Source organism: Schistocerca americana, chromosome 1 (genome assembly GCF_021461395.2).
Source record: "Schistocerca americana isolate TAMUIC-IGC-003095 chromosome 1, iqSchAmer2.1, whole genome shotgun sequence".
Lineage (NCBI taxonomy): Eukaryota > Metazoa > Arthropoda > Insecta > Orthoptera > Acrididae > Schistocerca > Schistocerca americana.
The window spans coordinates 1029283519-1029298796 of NC_060119.1; the positions used below are offsets into that span (position 1 = coordinate 1029283519).

General features: G+C 48.6%; 1 protein-coding gene and 1 non-coding gene across 2 annotated transcripts in view; one reads left to right on the forward strand and one right to left on the reverse strand.

Annotated features, from left to right (window-relative positions):
- The window catches only part of LOC124549101 (E3 ubiquitin-protein ligase RMND5A), an 84820-nt gene that overhangs the window by 13201 nt on the left and 56341 nt on the right, over positions 1-15278 (forward strand). The window lies entirely within an intron of this gene.
- Trnat-ugu lies at positions 6435-6508 on the reverse strand. The gene has a single exon. It is a non-coding gene; the product is annotated as a tRNA-Thr (tRNA).

A 15278-nucleotide genomic window follows, 5' to 3' on the forward strand; every position in this document is an offset into this window, starting at 1 on the left:
CTGAGATAGATGAGACATCGTGTTGCTCTGAATTTCCTCTCATCTTCCAATTCGTTCAGTACTTTGTAGATGATTCAGCAAATGAAATAGTCTATAGTGCCCAGAAAATTGTTCCCCTGCCTTGGTGCAGGGGAAGATGGAATGCTATCGGGTAGCTACACTCAAGCCCCCAAGTTTCGAGTTTGCAGAACAACGTGACACTATGATCATGTGTGCCCTAAGAAGTGCAATGGCAGTGAATTGTTGCCATGTGGCGGCACAGTCATGCAGACACAAGGTGCACTGGAAAACTGGCCATGAGCTGCAGGTGGAAGTTACTTTCTGTGTTGCGTTCCGCAGGTGGCATATGGAATATTGATAGGAGAATGATGCTCTTCCGTGGCAATACAGTATTCACATAACTCCCCCCCCCCCCCCCCCCCCCCCCCCCCCCCCCCCCCCCCCCCCGTCCTCACTCCTGCAGTGTCGGAGGCTAGAATAGACTCACAGCAATTTCTTGCCTGTCATAAGAGACAACTATTAAGAGTTTTTTTGTTTGGTCATGCTTTTACCTTTAAATTTTGACTATTCTTTGGGCTTCTCAAGATGTTTGCTCTTTTCACTTTTTTAATGCCCCCCTCCCTCACTTCTTGGCTTTTTAAATTCTGTCCCCATTTTGGGTTTGACCTCCACTTTCCAAATTTTTACAGAAATGCGGGCCATTTGGGGAAGGATGCCTTACTGTGGTGTGTTAACTGTCAACTATCAACTGTACACTGTTATCTTTTGCACCTACCAATCAAGTGGATTTATTTTTACACCTGAAATCCAGCAAGCTAGCCAGTCCGTTGTTTTGAGGTCTTCATGTACCTTCTCGGTGGTAGCCCCCTGACAATGCAGGGATCGCACTGTGGATGCCTGAGCCGTAACCTACCCGTGTCAGCCAAGGAGTAGGTGTCTATCCACTTCTGGGTACCAGGACTCCTGGCAAAGGCTACTGTGCCAGGTGGCCTTTGCCTGGTGGGATGATGCCCATGGGGAGGACCTCCAATTGGAGTGATTTGTATAGGGGTGGATGATCTGCAATGAAACAGTTCAAACTTAATGGTGGTCGTGCCAACATGGCTGTCTCAGCAGTCAGGAACAGCGATTTTAATGTAAAGGTTGACAATGCTATGGCATTTCTATCTTTGATCATGCCGCAAGATAAAGCCAGGTAAGGAGAAATGGAACTGGACAGTTTTCTGAGTTCTTGGTTTGTTCCCGATCTGACAGCACATCTTTCACCGTAACAGGGCCACTGTTTTTCGTTGAAAATATTGAACATTGGTTGGGGGAGGTTGGTGCAGTAGAGATGATGAGAAGTGGATCTTTGCTGATTAAAAGTAAGCCAACTAATCACGGGCACTTCAGGCCTGAGTCAAGATAAGAGAGATATGTCACTATTTCTCCTCATAACAAGCTCATTAGAATTCAAGGCATTATCTTCGATCAGGACCTAATGCTACAAACTGATGAAGAGCTGCATACTAATCTGCCAACACATGGAGTCCATTTTGTTCTCCACATGCAGAGGGGTTCAAAGATAATATAGTGGACACTGAAGCTTTTGTCCTAGCCTTCAAAGGCAACATTTTGTCTTGGAAGGTTAAGGTCATGGTTTATAGGTGTCATGTCAGTCCTTATTTTCCTCTTCTGATGAGATATTTTAGGTGCCAAAGGTTCGGACACATGTCCTCCTACTGTTCTAATATGTAGGGCATATGGACGGGCATCCCATGAGAGCAGCCTTCTTAAGCAACCCCCTCAAACAGTCAGCTGTCCAGAACCGCACCCTCCTCTTTCACCACAATGCTCAGACTTCAGGAGAGAGAAAAAAAATTCAAGGGTACAAAATGCTTGACCACATGTCTTATCAAGATGCAAAGAAAAAGTTTGAAAGACTTCATCTGACTGATGTGGTCTCAGGTTATGTGACTCTTATGTCACAGCTGTGTCGGCAAGACTGCCATTAAGTTTGATCCATTTCATTGCGGATCATCCACTCCCTGTGCTAATCACTCCTATTGGAGGTGCTCCCCATGGGCGCCACCTCACCAGGCAAAGGCCACCTGGCACAGAAGTTGTTGCCAGGAGTTCTAGTACCCTGAAGTGGATGGACACCTACTCCGTGGCTGACATGGGGAAGTTATAGCTCAGGCATTCACAGTGCGTTCCCTGCATTGTCAGGGGGCTACCACCGAGAAGGTACATGATGACCCCAAAACAACGGACTGGCTAACACACTGGATTTCAGGTGGAAAGATAAATCCACATGGTTGGTAGCTACAAAAGATAACAGTGCACAGTTAACACACCACAGTAAGGTACCCTTCCCTAAATGGCCCGCAGTTCTGTAAAAATTTTGTGAGTGGAGACCTAACCCAAAATGGGGACAGAATTTAAAAAGTCAAAAAAGGTGGGGGGGGGGAAGTATTAAAAAAGTGAAAAGAGCAAAAATCTTGAGAAGTCCAAAGAATAGTCAAAACACCAATGTAAAAACATGGTCAAATAAAAAAAACTCATATTAGTTGTCTCTTATGACAGGAAAGGAATTGCTGTGGGTCTATTCCAGCCCCTGACACTGCAGGGGAAAGGAAACTTCAGTCTGAGGTTTCACACAATAAGGTCTTGCAAGACACCTCCTGGCCCTGGTCGTATTTCAGGTTTGTGCTGCAATTGGGGAGGGAGTGTCAGCTTCCTTGCCCCGAAAACGTATAGCACCAGTCGTTCCCACATCATGAGTGCAGCCACAGATGTCTAGTCATCCTCTGGCGTCGTCAGGGAGGGGTACACCTGTCAGAGTGCCGCCTCTCAAGACAAGGACCAGCCCCCACAAGGCTGTGGGCCGAAGAATGGTATGCTCCTCTTCACTTCAGAAGATAGAATGGGGAAATCACAGAAACCAAAGACTAACAAGGATAAACAGAAAAATAAACGAAACACAAAATTGGATGTTCTATGACGTGGTAGCGAAGTAATCACACTTATTTTTTTGCATTCACCACTGTCTCTCTCAGACCTGACTCCAACACTCCTTCAATGGATCTGTAACAGCTACTATCGCCATCTAACAAAACTCCGTCATCTAATGGCAACACACCTCCCTGCTCTGAAAAACTACAAACCATACTGTACCATTCGTGTTAATGTTGAGAGAGCATCCACTAGGGTCTGTACCCTCATATGCTCTGATATTTCCAGTGAGCAGATGCCCGTTACCACTGCACTAGAAGCTGTGGCCATTAGTATCTAGCTGTCAGTTTGGATAACGATATGTAATGTTTATCTACCCTAGATGGACCTCACCAAAGTCATGATCTATTAGAGTTAGTAGAACAGCTACCTCACCCCTTCCTTTTATTGGGGGACTAGAAAGCTCATACTCCTCTTTGGGTCAGCGACACTACGTCTCGCAGGGGCTGAGTACAAGAACACATCCTTTCGGAATTGGACGTCTGCCATTCTCATCACTGGAACTGCAGCACATTTCAGTGCGGTCCTTGGAACATACTCAGCTATTGATCTCACAATTTGCAGCCTGAGTATCTTGCCCCTGATTAAGTGGCGTGTCCATGGTGATCTTTGTGATGGTGACCATTTTCCAACGTTCTCTCCCTCGCCACTCACAGCCGTCTGGAACATACTCCAAGTTGGTCACTTCAGAAAGCTGACTGCCAGGCTTTCTCCTCTACAGCCAGTTTTGCAGTCAGTCCTGCGATGGATATCAACAGTGTGGTAAAATATACTAGTTGTACTATTATTCATGCTGCAGTAGCAATGATACCCTACACCTCAGGCTCATCTCGACGACCATCAATGCCATGGTGATCAGAAGACATAGCCACAGCTATCAGGGAACACCCATGGCGCTTCAACGGCACAAGCACCATCCCTCTATGGATAATTTAATATCATTCAAGAGACTCTAGGCCAATATACGCTTTTTGTTAAAGAAAAGTAAGCAGGAGTGTGGGAGCAATACGTATGATCATGCGATCCCACACATCATTGTCCTAAGTATGGACTAAACTCTGCCACATTTGCGGCCATCCATCACCCACGGCAGTTCATGCCATCCTTATCAATGGTAACATCTGCAATGATCCTGTGGTACTTGTCAAATGTTTTGCAGCACACTTTACAGAAGTGTCTCCTTGCAGTAATTATCATCCTCATTTCCTGACCCAGAAACGCCTTATTGAGTGCCGCCTGCTATCCTTCCATGCACATGGCTCTCTATCATACAGCATCCATTTTAGTGACTGTGAGCTCACAGTGCTTTGGCAGAGTGTCAAGATACTGCCTCTGGACCGAACAAAAACCACAACCAAATGCACAAACTTCTTCATGCTGATGTCATGAGGCATATCCTTGGGCTTTTTAATCGTATTTGGCAGGAAGGGGAATTTCCCTCTCAGTGGTGGGAAGATGGTACTAGGTCTACAACTTTGCTTCCACCATTTTTTCTCGAAGTTCAGGACTTTATTGTGAAAAATTTACAAAAAAAAAAATTATGTTTCATAGTATTGCCCATCGCTGGCCACTACATTCAACCATCTTTCGGATAGCATATGAATCCTTTTGCAGAATAACTGGGCGACTTTTGTGGGGATCCATGAATTGATTCAGTTTTGCACTTGTTCATATGATCGGAAGTGCTGGTCAGCCAGACTGTATGCCACTGATCGAAAAATGTGGTAGTCGGAGAAAGCAACATATGGAGAATACGACGGGAGGGATAGGATGTTTCCATGTATATTTTGACGGCTTTTGCGACATGGGGTTGAGCACTGATCCGCTGCAAAATTACCTTTACGTGTCTTTATCACTGTATTGTGGCCATTTGTGTTTCAGTGCTGGGCTCAAATGCATCAATTGCTTTCAATAATGATGTTCTATGACTGTCTTCGTCTGTTTCAGTAGCTATGAAAAGTTCTGTCTTTCCTCACCATGCTGGACTTCGACATCAAAATCATCGTTCTTAAGGCGTTGAAAACATTCTCTGCACGTTCTTCCACTCATAGTTCCCTCACCAGTGGTCTTACCCAGCATTTTAAGAGCCACAGCCGCAGATTTCTTCATGTTAAAGCAGAAAACTGAAACTTCCCACAAATGGCGAGAAATGGATGCGTAATTTGATGTACTTAATCAAGAATAACCTTAGGATGCAATCACAAATCAACTAATATTTTTGTGGCATTATGTTCACAGATGCCTAAGCTTATTGTATTAACACCTATGACCAACCACCTGAACCCCACTTGCCGCTACTGCGCCTTCTATTGCAAAACGGCGGAAGCAAAGTTGTAGACCTAATATTATTCCTGTCTAGAAACTGGTGAAGGACCCACATCTTTTAACTCACTACCAGCCATTCTCTGTGACAAATGGGCTATCTAAGCTATTCGAATGATTGGTTAACCCCTGTCTTTGTTGGTGCCTTGAAGCCAGAGGGCATATGCCATGATTCCAAAGTGGCAACATGTAGCTTCGAACATGTCCGAAAGAGCAGATACCATCTTAGTATATTTATAGTTAAGGCTCATCGGCCACTTGACCATCTTCTTCTTCTGTGCGAATGCACAAACAGTGCCTGAACTCTTACGGGAATCGGCAACGCACCACGCGTAAAGAGTATAATGGGCGGGGGCACTATGAATGTTGCCACCACAGACCATCTGGTTTGTCTGGAAACTGCAGTGCACAATGCTTTTGTGCGTCCCAACATCTGACTGCTGTGTTCTTTGACCTACAGAAGGCATACGACACCACCTGGTGACATCACATCCTGTCAACACTGCATGAGTGGGATTTCCAGGGCAGTTTACCCACTTTTATCCAGAATTTCCTATCTCTCCATCTTTTTCGGGTCAGGATAGGTGTGACCCTCAGGAACCAATATGTACAAGAAACTGGAGTCCCTCAGGGATTGGTTCTGAGTCTAATCCTGTAGGCTATCAGCTTCAATGGTATTGTAACTGCAGTGGGCCCCACAGTCTCTCTGTTCTCTCAGTCACTGTATGTGGATGATCTTTGTCTGTACTGTGCCTCTGCATCATTGTGCACCACTGAGCACCAACTTCAGGGGACTGTCTGGAGAGTATATTATTGGCTCCTGAATCACGGCTATCAGTTTTCTCCTGCAAAAAAAATCATGAGTTGTGCATTTTTTGATGACCCTGGACTGTGCATTCGCACACAGAAATTAATCTTTTTGACTAGTTACTTGAAGTTGTTCAAACTTTCCAATTCTATATATATATACTAAGATGGTATCTGTTCTTTCGGACGTGTCCGAAAGAACAGATACCATCGGTGACCATGCAGCTTGGTAGAATGAAATTACAATGAAATGAACACCCTTAGCTGCTTACAGGTGTTGACATACATCAACGGGGACAGATGAAAATGTGTGCCCCGACCGGGACTCGAACCCGGGATCTCCTGCTTACATGGCAGACGCTCTATCCATCTGAGCCACCGAGGACACAGAGGATAGCGCACTGCAGGGATTTATCTCTGGCACGCCTCCCGCGAAATCCACATTCTCAACGTATTGTCCCACACTACATTCATAGTGCCCCCGCCCATTATACTCTTTACGCGTGGTGCGTTGCCAATTCCCGTAAGAGTTCAGGCACTGTTTGTGCATTCGCACAGAAGAAGAAGATGGTCAAGTGGCCGATGAGCCTTAACTATATATACACTAAGATGGTATCTGCTCTTTTGGACATGTTCGAAGCTAGATGTTGCTCGATCTGCAGCTCCTATGGAAGTTGATCAGGCTACTTCGCAATCGGTGGCGGCGAGCGCTTCTAAGGCGTAACCTATCCCCCCCCCCCCCCCCCCCCCCCCCAAGGTTCTATCATGTCTTAACATTCGAATACCATCATCCTTCAATGGAATTGCCGTGGTTTCTTCCACCACCTTGCTGAGTTGAAACAGCTTTTGTGCCGCTTCCCTGCCACTTGTCTGGCCCTACGGGAAACCTGGTTTCCTGTTCGGCGGACCTGCTCCCTCTGTGGCTACCGGGGCTACTATAAGAACTGCGTAGAATACGACAGGGTGTCTGGCGGTGTCTGTGTTTATGTTCTTGCCACTCTTCCTAGTGCCCCAGTGCCACTTCACATGGCTCTCGAGGCTGTGGCTGTTAGAATCTGGGCAAGAATGGAGCTTACCATCTGTTCCCTCTACCTTCCCCCAAATGAGGTTGTCCCTCTTGCCGTCCTAGCTGCCTTGTTCACTCAGCTACCCCCGCCATTCCTCCTTTTGGGGGACTTTAATGCCCACCATCCTTTATGGGGTGGGGCCCAGATCTCGGGGTCAGGGCAGGAACGTTGAGGCTCTCTTGGCACAGCAGGACATTTGCCTCCTTAACACTGGTGCTCCCACATATTTTAGCTTGACTCATGGCACATACTCAGCCATTGACCTCTCTCTCAGTAGCCCAGGTCTTCTTCCATACCTCAGTTGGAGGGTCCACGAGAACCTTTGTGGTAGCGATCACTTTCCTATCCTGGTTTCTCTTCTTCAATCCCAACCCCCTGACCAGCTGCCACGGTGGTCTCTTCGTGGAGCTGATTGGGCAGCCTACACCTCAGCGACTACGGCCATTGCTCCGCTTTCTGGTGACATTGATTTGGCAGTGGACGAGGTGACTATGGCCATTGTTTCTACTCCCGAGGCAACTGTCCTCTGCTCTTCAAGTACCCTAAGGTGTAAGTCAGTCCCTTGGTGGACACCAGAGATTGCAGAAGCTATCCGGGACTGCCGGCGAGCCCTGCAACGACACCAGCTTCATCCTTCCCTAGAGAACCTGGTTGCCTTTAAACGGCTGTGAGCCCGGGCTCGGTGGTTAGTCCGGCAGAGCAAACAGGACTGCTGGGAACGATATGTTGCCACCATAGGTTCTCGCACCTCCCCACCTCAGGTGTGGTCGCGGGTTCGGCGCATTTTGGCTCTTGCCCTCATGCGTCTGTCCCTTGCCTTTCTCTTCGGGGTACACTTTACACAGACCCAATCGCCATCGCCGAAGATCTGGCAGAGTACTTCGCTCGTATTTCCATGACAGCCGGCTACAGCGCAGAATTCTGCGCCATTAAAGAGCAGGCTGAGCGTACGCAGTTGTCGTTTCGCACACACCGTTGGGTGTGATACAACGCCCCGTTTAGTGAATGGGAGTTCCAAAGTGCCCTTACAGCTTGCCCCGATACCTCTCCAGGTCCAGACCGAATTCACAACCAGTTTCTTCGCCATCTCTCGGCGCACTGTCAGGGTGAACTACTTGCCCTGTTTAACCACATCTGGACGGAGGGCATTTTTACAACTCGTTGGCAGGATAGCGTTACCATCCCGGTGCTGAAACCTGGTGCAGATCCGCTGGTGATTGATAGCTATTGCCCTATCAGCCTTACCAACATTATGTGCAAACTCCTGGAACGGATGGTGAGTCAGTGGCTCATATGGATCCTCGAAGCTCGGGGCCTCCTAGCCCAGCAACAGGGGGCTTCCGTCAGGGCCGCCCAGCGATCGACAATTTAGTCTCGCTAGAGTCGGCTATTCATACAGCTTTTACTCAGCGAGACCATCTAGTAGCTGTTTTCTTTGATCTTCGGAAGGCGTACGATACCACCTGGCACCATCATGTCCTTGCTACGCTGCACGAACGAGGCTTACGGGGTCCACTTCCGATTTTTCTACAGAATTTTCTCTCCAATTGCAACTATCGCGTTAGAGTGGGCAAATATTTTAGCTCTGCTCATATTCAGGAGAACGGTGTCCTGCAGGCCTCGGTTCTCAGTGCTCCCCTCTTTTTTGGTGGTGATTAATGGTCTTGTGGCTGCGGTGAGCTCAACGGTCTGTTCCTCTCTATATGCCGATGACTTTTGTCTTTATTACAGTTCCCCAAGCATCAGTGTCGCTGAACGGCGGCTGAGGGAGCTATCTGTAAGGCACATTTTTGGCCATCCAACCATGGTTTTCATTTCTCAGCCTCTAAGACCCGAGTGATGCATTTCTGTCGTCGTCAAATGTTCCACCTCCATCCAGAACTCTACCTTGCCAATGAACTCCTTCATATTGAGGAGACGCATCGCTTCCTTGGCATGCTGTTTGACACTCAGCTCACTTGGACACCTCATCTTCGCGAGCTTAAACAATGGTGCTGGCGGCACCTCAACATCCTTCGCTGCCTCAGCCACACTGTTTGGGGGGCTGCACGAACAACCCTCCAACAGCTCTATAAGGCCTTAGTCCAGTCCCGTCTCGACTACGAGAGCATGGTGTACGACTCAGCAGCACTTTCAACGTTGCAGATCCTCGACCCGATTCTCCATTGTGGTGTCAGGCTGGCAACAGGTGCCTTCCGCACTAGTCCAGTGACTAGCCTTCTTGTAGACGCTGGAATCCCTCCCCTACGATTCCACTGACAACAGTTGCTTGTGTCATACATCGCTCGCGTCCATGCCTCGCCCGACCATCCAAACCGCAGGCTCCTTTTTCCATCTTCTGCACTCCCCTCCCCACGACGGCGGCCTAGGTCAGGTCTCCCGATCGCGGTCCGCGTTCGTTCCCTTCTCTCGTCACTCGAGTCCTTTCCCCTTCCTTCATCTTTCCGGCCCTCTTCTACCCCCTCCTTGGTCCCTCCCTCGCTTGCGGCTTTGCTTGGATTTGTCCTGCGACTCCAAGTCCTTCGTTCCACCTGCCAGTCTTCGTCAACAATTCCTGGCTCTTCTTGCCTCGTTTCGTAATGCAGATGTAGTCTACACCGATGGTTCTGTGGTCGATGGACGCACTAGGTTTGCTTTCATCCACGGCGACTACATTGAGCAGCATTCCCTGCCTTGTGGGAGCAGTGTTTTCACTGCGGAGCTGGTTGCTCTTTATCGTGCATTCGATCACCTTTCCTCCTGCCCTGGGGAGTCATTTGTCATATGCAGTGTCTCCCTGAGTGGATTGCAAGCACTGGACCAGTGTTTTTCTCGGGACCTTTTGGTGCGCGGTATTCAAGATGCTGTTTTTGCTCTCGCTGAGTGTGGTCATTCAGCAACGTTTGTGTGGACCCCGGGCCACATCGGCATTCCAGGAAATGAACGTGTTGATCGGTTGGCCGGTTCGCCACCCCTGGAGCTTGGTCCCATGGAAAGAGACCTTCGGTCAGCCCTACATCGCAAGGTCCGCGATGTCTGGAGCTCTGAATGGTCTGTCTTGAACATGCCAAATAAGCTCCGCTTGGTCAAGTCATCCACGGCAGTATGGAACTCATCCTTGAGAGGCACGCGTAGGGACTCAGTTGTTCTCTGCCGTCTCCGGATTGGACATACGCGGTTGACCCAAAGCTATCTCCTTTGTCTTGAGAACCCATCCAAGTTTCGCTGTGATGCAGGGCTGACAGTGGTCCATCTTCTGATGGACTGCCCCCTTTTAGCCCCCTTGCGGCAGTCCTTTAATTTACCAGCTGCACTTCCTTTAATTCTCGGTGATGATGCCTCTATAGCTGACTCAGTTTTATGTTTTATCCGTGCAACTGGTGTGGGCACTCTCGCATGATTTCTCAGGCTACACCCACTCCAGTGACTTTTAATTGTGACGTGGATACCAAAATAGTGTCTTTTATGGTAACAAGTTGTGTTGGTACCTCTATCAACGCTTTCCAGCTGGAGTTTCTTCGTTTAGTAGTTGAGTGGTTGACATTTTACCTGATCCATCAACTACTGTAGTCTGTTTTACTCTAGTCAACTATTTGCTCTGCTCCTTTTAAGTGTCCTCTATTTTGTGTTACTGCGGTGTTCATTTTAGCTGTGTACCCCTTGGTGTTCCCTCCCTCTGGGTGCATAGGTTACGCTTTTACTGTATAGGCCTTTTACAAGTATGTCTGTTTGGAACTGGGGACTGATGACCTCGATGTTTAGCCCCCATTAAACCCCAAAACCAACCAACCACTTATTTTCCCAAGCATGGACAGAGCACTTTAATCATCCACTCAAATCAGGAAAGAAAAGCCTCATAAGAAACCAATTCCGTTACTTTATTTTAAAACATATACAATGCAGAATATATCTATAGATGCTGTTTCCGACAAAACTCAACAATGCAATTTGTCTGTCGATTGTAATATTACCATCAGTTTGTAGGGTTATAGTCCTTGGGGAGTACACTGCTTAGGTGCCACGGAAATGCATAAACTCATAGTCTCATATTATAATGTACATGTTGATGCCATAAAAAGCTTTCTCCAGTAAGTGGCAGTGTGGTTGTGTCGTGTTTCTTATTCAAATAAACATAATGATCATTTATTATCATTGAGAAAAAAATACACAGCTAAATAATGTTAAGGTGTATTTCAGCATTACCTGAATTTTTCATGCTATATTTCATGTCCTCCTTCTCTCATTTCAAATCCATAAAAGATCTGTTGTTAATATTGATGAAAAATTTGCAATTAGAATGAAAGAATACATGGCTGCTTTGTAAATTCAGCCTACATCAGTTGTAGGACCTGTGCAGGCAGTCTCTGTTGCCATTCCATCACAGTGTATGGCATTGTCTGGGTACCATTAGTTATGTAATGTGTTCTCTTTGTTCTCTCTGTTTCATAGGGACACTGTAGACTGGATACCCCATTAAACAGTTTGGTCGATTCCATGTTAACTGGGGTCCACAATATTCAAGGATTCATTTTGTATAGTTTTGCATCAGCTCTGAATTCCTACCCCTTCCCCATTCATCAACAAAATTAAATTCAAACACAATGTTGATAGTCTTTGCATTTCATTATTTAAAAGAATGGGCTCTACTATCTCCTGTTTTTTCCTCTCCTTATAGACAGGGCTCCTTTTAAGATCTTGGGAAACAGCATGAGACATACAGTAAGGCAGTTATTGACAGTATTAAGGTCGACATCAACTTCATAGCTACGAGCACCCCCCCCAGGGGGTCCACAACTCTTTCGTGGATACGTGCGTGGCGAGCACGGGGCCCCGAGCCATTGCAGCCTTCTTTCTCTCCCGGGCTGCATTTCCTTTCCCTTCCCCTCCTTTCCCCTCCATACCCCTTTCCTCTCGCCCTCTCCTCTCCCTCTATTGGTGTCCTTGCTTATGTTGGCCCCCGCTATCCTCCTGGTTCTGTTGGTTTTACACTCCGGCTTTGTTGCGTAATCATCTCCTCCTTTTGGCATTCCTTGGTCCCCCTCTGGGGTTTGACCTCCATTCCAAAATTTCTCTTCCGTAGTGTGAGCCATTTGGGGAAGAGCACCTTACCTAGTGTCTCCGACGTGTGCCCTCCTAGTACATTCCACCTTTTCTTTTACGTCGTTGTCTGATGCTAGGGTGCATAGCCAGCACAGTAGCCAGCCCGTGTGGTGGGGTCGCTATGTACCCTTCTGGTTGAGCCCCCTGAACACACAGGGATCACACTTCTGATACCTGAGCTGTGACCTCCTCATGCATGCCTTGGAGTGGTTGCTCGTCATCCTGGAGCATCGGAACTCCCGGCAATGGCCGCCGTGCCAGACGGCCCTTGCTGTGGCTGGGTGGCGCCCGTGAGGAGAGCCCCTGATCGGAGTGGGTGGTATCAGGGCGGACGCTATGCAGATGAAACGCATACGGGTCCAAAACTCTGGCCGCTCTTCTGCGGCCGTTTCTCTGCGTGGTACTGATTCCTCAAGTGCTGCTTCTCTTGCCCCTTCGGCCTTCCCTTCCGTGGCTACCCCCTGGGAGGAGGGTCAGGCCCGTCGTCTAGGGGCAAAACCTTTCCCCCGTTATCTAGTTTGCACCAGGACTGATGGAGATACTTTCACCAGTGTCAAACCTTTATTCTTTGTGGAACACATTGAAGACAAGTTCGGCGAAGTGGACTCCCTGAGCAAGATGCGGTCGGGTTCGTTACTGATAAAAACTGCTTCGGCTGCCCAATCTGCGGCCCTTCGTGCCTGTACCCATCTTGGCACAATTCCCGTGTCAATTACCCCTCACCAGTCTCTAAATATGGTACAAGGTGTGATTTTTCACAGAGACCTCATCCTTCAAACTGATGAGGAACTTCGGGACAATCTCGGACGGCGGGGTGTTCACTTTGTTCGGCGTGTTCAGAAGGGTCCTAAAGATAATCGTATTGATACTGGTGCCTTTATCCTGGCCTTTGAAGGGGATACCCTTCCTGAGAAAGTTAAGATTATGGTCTATCGCTGTGATGTGAAGCCGTACATCCCACCTCCTATGCGGTGTTTTAAGTGCTTGCGTTTTGGCCACATGTCTTCTTGCTGTACCCAGGACCCTCTCTGTGGTGACTGTGGACATCCACTCCATGAGGGGAGTCCCTGTGGTCCCCCTCCTGTATGTGTAAATTGTCATGGTAGTCATTCTCCACGTTCAGCAGATTGCCCAGTCTATAAGAAAGAAAAAAAGATACAGGAGTATAAGTCTCTTGATCGTTTAAGCTACACAGAGGCCCGTAAGAAATATGCACGATTGCACCCTGTGTCCATGACATCTAGTTACGCCTTGGTTACATCTTCATCCCTTCCTCCCCCTTCCTTACCCCCATCCCGGACCCCTCTCCTTCCCCCCTCCCCTGCGGCTCCCACCCCTTCTCCTCTGGGCGCTGCTCCCCCTGCCCAGCCGGAGAAGTGTCCCACTCCTTCGGCGTCTGCCGGTCAAGGGCGCCTCTCCCGGGATGCCCCTTCCCGGCACCTTCCAGGTCAAAGGTCTGCTGCAGCGCGGCGACCGCGAGAGCCGCGGTCTATCGGCCCCCAGGTCGCCCGGTCTCTTTCTGTTCCTGATCTTGCTGCAGCTGGCTCCATTATGCCACACAGCCCTCCTCGATCTCAGCCTGAAAAGAAGAAGAAACATAAGTCCCGGGACAAAGAGCCTCTGGTGTCACCGGAGGTCCCTTCCCCGGCTTCACAACCGGATTCTGACCTGTCGTTTATGGATGTCGCCCCCTCCTTGTCGGTGACGGGTGGGGGCCCGGCGGTATGACTGGATTTAGCGTGTTCAGCCCTCATTTAAACCATCGTTCTGTGGTTCTCCAATGGAATTGTAATGGCTACTATCGTCACCTTCCGGAATTGAAATCCCTTCTTTCGTCCTACTCAGCAGCTTGTGTGGTTCTCCAGGAATCTCATTTTACTGATGCTCACTCACCGACCGTCCGTGGGTTCCGTGTTTTCTGTCGAAATCGGGTCGGACCCTTGCGGGCTTCTGGTGGCGTTTGTACGTTGGTCCGTACAGACATTGCTAGCACGTGGATTCCTCTCCAAACTACATTGGAAGCGGTTGCTGTTAGGGTCCACTTAGACTCTGCAGTCACAGTATGCAATCTTTATCTCCCTCCTGACAGGACTCTTACACCTGCTGCCTTAACCACCCTTCTTCAGCAACTTCCTCTTCCCTTCCTCCTCCTTGGGGATTTTAATGCTCATCATCCTTTGTGGGGCAGTGCCTTTCCATCTAGACGAGGTCTTCTTATAGACCAATTTATTGCAGACCACGACCTGTGCCTTCTTAATGATGGCTCCCCTACTCATTTCAGTGCTGGTCATGGTACCTTTTCTGCCATTGATCTTTCTCTTTCTTCTCCCTCTCCCCTCCCTTCATTACACTGGTCGCCACACGACGACCTTTGTGATAGCGACCATTTCCCGTTGATTATCACGCTCCCTTCCCGCTCCCCGATGGACAGGTTACCTCGATGGTCTTTCCACCGCGTCGATTGGCCTCTATATACTGCACAGGTCGAGTTTTCTCCCTCTTTGTCGGGTTGTATTGATGACGTCCTACATGACGTGTCTGACGCGATTGTTCGCGCTGCTAACCTTGCTGTCCCGCGCTCCTCTGGACAATTTCGTCGTCGGCAAGTCCCGTGGTGGAGTACGGCCATTGCCATTGCCATCCGTGATCGCCGTCGAGCTTTGCAACACTTTAAGAGGCACCCATCTGTAGCCAGCCTTTCTACCTTTAAGTGCCTTCGTGCTAAAGCCCGTTATTTAATCAAACAGAGCAAGCGGATATGTTGGGAACGATTCGTTTCTTCCCTTGGTTCCACTGTCCCTCTGTCACGGGTATGGGCTACACTTCGCTCTCTCCAAGGTTGCCATCGGCAGTCCACCGTCCCAGGCCTTCACCTCCCAGATGGCATTTGTACGGACCCATTAGTTCTCGCAGAACATCTTGCGACCCATTTTGCAGTGGCATAAGCGTCGGCCTCCTATCCAGCTGCTTTCCTTCATCAAAAACAGCAGGCTGAAGCTGTCACCTTAT